The following is a 6,854-nucleotide window of genomic DNA, read 5'->3' as shown; positions in this document are numbered from 1 at the left end:
GTTCCAGATATGGTTTCCTTTCCACTGAGTGTACCTGTTAGCCAATCCAAACACAGTTGGTTACCCACCATGGCCGTGTGCCACTATTGTACTTGTATGAGCATCATTTCAGGTTGTTTGCTTATGAGTTGTTTAGACTTTGAGTTGCTTGGACAGATGTTGGCCACTTTTCCCCCATAGCTCATATAGCACCTTTTAGCACTAGATAGCCTAATTGTCTGGGGACTTGCTTGCTTCTGGAATCCAACCAGGTCTTTCAATGGTCTGTGCTGCATATGGTGTCTTCAGCAATAGGGTCTTACCATTATCCTTTGGTGGGTAATGGACTGCTCTGACAGAAGTCTGTCTTGTTTGTTTTGGGAGATCTAGTAGAAGCTGTCTTTTCTCTAGTCTACATTATTGGCATCTTTGTCAAAGATGAAGTAGCTGTAGTTACTTGACCTAAGCTCTGTGTGTACTGTTCTGTTTCATTTGTCTTTGTTTCTATTATTATTCCTGTATGAAGCTGTTTTTGTTATCATGCTTTTGTAATATAGCTTTATATCAGGTATGATCATACCAGCAGAAGTTTTTTTTTTTTTTTTTTTTTTTTTGTTTTGTTTTCTGTTTGCTTGCTTTTTTGCTGAGGATATATTTGGATATCTGAGGCCTTCTGCTGTTTCATAGGAATTTTCAGATCATTTTTTTCAATTTCTGGGAAGAATGATGGTGGTATTTTTATTAATATCACATTAATTCTGTACACTGCTTTTGGTAGAATTTCCATTTTCACAATATTAATTCTAGCTATCCAAGAGCATGGGGTGTTTTTCAATTTTTCCAAGTCCTCCTCCATTTCTTCCTTGAGTTTATTATTTTTTTTTAATGTTTTCATTATCTACTTCTTTTACATCCTTGGTTAGTGTGATTCCAAGGTATTTTGCCATTGTTGTTACTATTGAAAATAAGACAGCCTCACGGATTTCTTTCTCTGTATATTTGTCCTTTACAAATGGAAAAGCTACTAACTTTTGTGCCTTGATTTTATATCCTTCCTCCTTGTTGAAGAAATTTGTCACCTATAGAAGTTTTGATAGGGAGACTTTCAAGTCACTTATATATAGGAATATGTCATCTGCAAACAGGGCTAACTTGACTTCTTCCTTTTCAATTTGAATCCCTTTTATTTCTTTCTCCTGTCATATTGCTTGGGCTACTGATTCTAGTACTATGTTGAAGAGCAGTGGTGAGAGGGGGCACCCCGTCTTGTTCCTGATCTTAGCAGGAACTCATTGAGTTTTTCCCCATTATGTATTATTTGGACATTAACAGCTTTATATATAGCCTTTATTGCATTGAAATATCAACCCTCCATGCTTATTGTTTCCCGTGTTTTGATCATGAAGTCATGTATTTTGAAAAGGCCTTTTTGGCATCAATTGAGATGATCATGTGGTTCTTATGCTTAGAATTATTATTTTAGTGTATTAAATTGATTGTTTTCCATATAGTAAACCATCCCTGCATCCCTTATATGAAACTTATTTTATTAAGATAGACAATGCTTTTGATGTACTGTTGAATTCGGTTTGCAAGGATTTTGTTCAGGATCTTTGTATCTATGGTCATTAGGGATATAGGACTATATTTTTCTGTTCTTGAGGCATCTCTGTCTGGTTTTGGTGCTAGGGTGATACTTGCTTCATAAAAGGAGTTGGAGAGGATTCCCTGGTCACTGATTATGCAAAGCAGTTTGAGAAATATTGGTTTCAGTTCTTCAATGATTGTTTGATAGAATTCAGCTGAGAAGCCATCGAGTCCTGGACTTTTCTTTTGGGGATGTTTTTGATTACCTTTTCAATCTCCATGGATGTGAGAGGCTTGTATAGGAGATTATTCTGCTCTAAGTTTAGTTTTGGTAGGTTGTATGTGTCTAGAAATACATCCATTTTTACCAGATTATTCAATTTTGAGGAGTAAAGTTTTTAAAAATATGTCTTGTTGATTCTTCCAATTTCATTACTGTCTGTCATGATCTCTCCGTTTTCATTTCTGATTTTGTTAATTTGAGACTCCTTTTTTTGTTTCATCAAATTGGCCAGGGTTTTATCAATCTTGTTTACTTTTTCAAAGACCAGCTCTTTATTTCACCAATTTGTAAATTGCTTTTTCACTTTCCAATTTGTTAATGTCTGCACTAATTTTGATTATTTCTTTTAGAGCTATTTTTCTTTTCATTTAGAGCTCTTTGAGTTGGATTATTCTTGCTTTTCCAGGGCCTTTAGGTGGATAGTTATGTTTTCAATTTGGGATCTCTGTCTTTGGAATGAAAGCTATGAATTTTCCCCTTAGGATTGCCTTCATTGTGTCCCATAAGTTTTGTTTGGTGGTATTTTCATTATCACTCAATTCTAGAAATTTTACAATTTCTTTCATTACCCATTCATTGTTTAAAAGGGTGTTGTTTAGTCTCCAGGAGCTGGTGTATTTCTTGATGTTCTTCTTGTTAATATCTAGCTTTAAATCATTGTGATCTGACATGATGCAGGGAGTAAATTCATTTTTCCTGAATTTATGAAGACATTGTTATGGCCTAATATGTGGTCAATTTTGGAGAAAATTCCATGCACCACTGAGAAGAATATGTATTTTCTATAGAGGTGGGGTAGAAAGTTCTGTAGATATCAGTTAGTTCTAGTTGATTTATAATGTTGTTGATATCTATTTCCCTATTGATTTTGTGCTGGGATGACCTGTGTATTGATGACAGTGGAGTATTGAAGCCTCTGACTGTGATGGTGTTGGTGTTTATTTCTGTTTTATTGTCAAGGAGATTTTGTTTCATAAACTGTGCTGGACCTATGTTTCGTGCATATATATTTATGATGGTGATGTGCTTATGTTGAATCATTCCCTTGATGAGTTAGAAGTGACCTTCTTTGTCCTTTTTTTATTACTTTTGATTTGAAGTCTATTTTATCAAACATATATCAACAACCACTTGCTTTTTTAAATTTCTATTTGGTTGGAATATCATTTTCCAAACTTTCAGCCTGAGGAGGTGTCCATCTTTAGTGATGAGGTAGGTTTCTTGAGGACTGAAGATAGAAAGATTCAGTTTTTGATCCATTAAGATAACCCTTGTCTTTTGATGGGTGAGATAAGTCCATTAATATATAAGTTTATTACTGTAATGTTTGAATTAATCCCTGCCATGATGAAGTGTTTTATGGGGTTTGATGCTTTCTTGCAATTTATACTATCTTGAGCCTGGTCTAGTTTGGCTATTGTGATCTTGTGGATTATGGCTCTCTTGAGATTGGTTGTTCTGTATGGAGTATTCCCTCAAATATTTTCTGTAGGTTTGAATTTGTGTTCATATAATCAGAGAGTTGACTTTTTCATGGAAAGTTTTTTTTTTTCCACCACCTATTAGAGATATTTTTGCTGTATAGAGTAGCTTGTGTTGGAAGCCCTGGTTTTTTTAGACTTTTAGTGTTCCATTCCAGGCCCTTCTGGCTTTCAGGGTCTCTACTGATAAATATAACATAATTATGATGGGATTACCTTTGTATGTTGTGAGGTTTTTTTTTTTTTTCTCTCTCTCTCTTGCTACTTTTAACACTCTCTTTATTTTTGTTTTTGAGAGTTTTAGAGTTTTCACTGTGATGTGTCTTAGAGAGTTTTTTTTTTTTTTTTTTTTTAAGTCCTCTCTGGTGTTCTGTGGGCTTCTTATATCTGGATGGGCCTCTTGAGGTATTTGGAAAGTTTTCTTCACTAATATTGTTTAATATGTCCTCTATACCTCTGGTCTGCATTTCCTCTCTTTCTGTTATACTCATGATCCAAATATTTGGTCATATTAGGGTATCCCACAATTCCACAGTTTCCTAATATTCTGTTTACTTGATTTTTTTTTTTCACATCACTCCTTTTATTGTACTATCTGGAAAAGGTTTAGTAGTTATGCCCAAAATGAGAACTGAGCCCACATGGCAGGACCAAGTAACTGGAACATGATTCAGAAATGAGACATGGTGAAATACACACACTTAGACATGATCAAGGGGCATTTCGTTTCACTGCCACAAAGCAAGGCAGAGGAGGGCTGCTAAGACACACAGCAGGAGTGCCTCCTGCCCCGCCTCTTCAAGGCCACAGAGCTTAATCCGTTTTGGTATGAGGAATGGTTTATTTTCATTACCACATGGGACTATTTCAACCACCACTAGACACCCCAGAAGGGTTTTTGTGTGGCATTATTTATAAATGTGTGTGTATATGTATATAATTTCTTAAACTAAAGTAATGCATGAACTTAGTTCAAGACTGATCCTAATGTTGTGGGTTCAGGAAGGAAATAGTTGTTTTCTCAAAATCACCATGTAGGCTACATTCATATTCCACTGGAATGACTAGAGCCCCCAGACCTTACTGTAGAAGAATGCAGAACAGGCTCTAAGAACAAAAATGGATTGTGGCTTCTGGTTAGTCATGCCTCAGCATGGCTCCTCCCTGACCTACTTCCCAGGAAGATCCTTAGTAAACAAAGCACTAGAAGAACTAGAACAGTTCCCTCAACTCTCCTGGGTAAGAGGAACATTGCCTGGGCTTGGACCAAGGACCTGCACCCCAGAGGTGATATTCTGACTAGATTGTATGAAGGGAGTGGGTGCAGGAAACAAAATACTAAAATGAAAATGGAAGCCACCGGTCCCCATCTGCAGCTACAACTTAAGACCCTAAAGATGTAGTCAGTGTGACAGGTGTTAGGGAGAGGGGCATGGAGCATGGGGACAGAGGAGTGTTCTTTGGGGTCATAGTCAGCCAGCTGGCCTTCACTTCTTGGCCTTGCCCTGGGCATCCACAGCTTCCATGGATTTATGCACAGTCTCTTCATCCCCCAGGAACTGCATGGGCTTGATGGGCTTCAAATTCTTGTCCAGTTCATAGAAAATGGGAATCCAAGTTGGCAGGTTCAGCTCCATTATGTCCTCTTCAGAGAGACCCTCCAGATGCTTGACAATGCCCGGAAGGCTGTTGTCATGGGCCGGGATCAGGACTCTTTTCCCTTCCTTGATCTGGGGGACAATTTCTTCATTCCAGAAAGGCAGTGCTCTGGCAATGTGTCATTCAGACTCTTGAAGGAGGGTAGCTGGTCCTCAGTAAGGTCTGCATACCTGTGATCTTTACTGATATTGCCATAGAAGGGATGGTTGGGCTCCATCAGTGGTGGTGGGACATCATAGGAGTGCCTCCAGATCTTTACCTGGGCCTCACCATGCTTGGCAGCAGTTTCTGTTTTATTGAGACCAGTCAAACCCCCATAATGCTGCTCATTGAGGTGCCAAGTCCTCATTACTGGCATCCACATCTCATCAATGGCATCCATCACTGTCCAAAGGGTTCGGATTGCTCTTTTCTGCACCGAGGTAAAGCAGATGTCAAATTCATAGTCAGCATCAGCCGCTGAAGCGGTTTTCCAGGTTCCAGGCACTCTCATTGAGCCGGATCAGCACCAGCTTGTAGGCAGCCATGGCAGAAGGTTAAGGATGCAGCGGTGACAGGGACTCCCCGAAATTCCAGAGGCAGCCCAATCCCCCCCCAATCCCCTGCCCCACCAGTAGCACCTCACTTGATTTTTTTGAGCTTAGCCAAGTATTTGGCCTCCTTATCAGTTTCTTCTGTCCTGTCTTCGAGACCAGAAGTTCTGTCTTCCACATGAGTAATGATGTTGGTGTGTGTTTCTAGAGAGGATTTTATAATTTACCCTTGATTTTTGTTTTCTGTTATGTTACTTTTGCATCATGTCCATCTCTTTCTTAAGGTATGATTTCAGTTCAAGTTCTGATTTTCTTAATGCTTCCTGGAATTCATTCTTACATTTGATCAAGTCTTTCTTAAACTTAATCGACTGGTTGTTGAGATCCTCCATTCCTTGACTCACTTCAAGTTATTCATATGTCTTTGGAGGGTTTTAACTTTTTTTATCCCATCAAGTTAAGCCTACTGTCAAAAGCTGAACACTCTAGGAGACAATTCTATTCAATTTCACTAATACAATTATTGGCTCTATGGTGGTTTGCTTCCAGTTCAGCTTATTTATTTATTTTGATCAGGGTCTCATTCGTTGTTGTGTTTTTATTTTGGGAATGAATTTCTGTTGATTTCTCTATGATTTTATTGGAGGCTTCCATTGTAGGACTAGAGATGTTTGATGGAGATCCCTAGTTTTCCTGACTTTTGTTGGTTTTTTTTTGCATTTTTGTCTACCCATTTTAGGGATAATCTTTATTGAGGAGAAAGCAATTTTTTGTCCTTTGGCCTTTGTACCCTATGACTCAGGTGGACAGGAATGTTGCTTCCCAATGGCCAGTCAGGATACCAGAGCAAAGGGCCTGATTCCACAGCTCAGTCAGGGAGCAGGCCTCCCCAAATAAGGCATAAGGGAACCTAACAGGACCAGGGCCTGGGAGGAGCTGGAAGGAAATGGAAGACAGGGGTCTGGCCTTCTCATTCCATACCACTGCACCCACCCACTCACCATGTGCGCAGGGAACCAAGACCAGGGCACTGGGTGGATCCAGGAAACAGGTGTCTGACCTACTCATTCCATACTACAGTACTCGCCTGCACAGAGTCCATGCAGGGAACCCAGACCAGGGCTCTGAGAGGAGTCTTATGTAATTTTTTAAAAATGGTCCTTGTATTATTTATAATTGTCTTCATTACCAGCAACATTTTTTTGTAATTCTTTTCATATGTATGTGTGTGGTATATATTGTGGCATATGATGCTGAAGGGGGAGAGTCTCTCTTTCTCTTTCTCTCTCTCTCAGTGTGTGTGTGTGTGTGTGTAGGCCAGTAATTGATGTC

The 6,854-nt window shown here is 39.0% G+C and overlaps 1 pseudogene; it reads right to left on the bottom strand.

Moving 5' to 3' along the window:
• Positions 1–4,817: 4,817 nt before the first annotated feature.
• On the bottom strand, positions 4,818–5,516 carry LOC101596380 (annotated as a pseudogene).
• Between the last annotated feature and the right edge of the window lie 1,338 nt (positions 5,517–6,854).

The sequence above is a fragment of the Jaculus jaculus genome, chromosome 13 (assembly GCF_020740685.1).
Source record: "Jaculus jaculus isolate mJacJac1 chromosome 13, mJacJac1.mat.Y.cur, whole genome shotgun sequence".
NCBI classification, from domain to species: domain Eukaryota; kingdom Metazoa; phylum Chordata; class Mammalia; order Rodentia; family Dipodidae; genus Jaculus; species Jaculus jaculus.
Note: the sequence above shows the minus strand (reverse complement) of the source record. Positions and strands in the feature narration are given on the sequence as shown.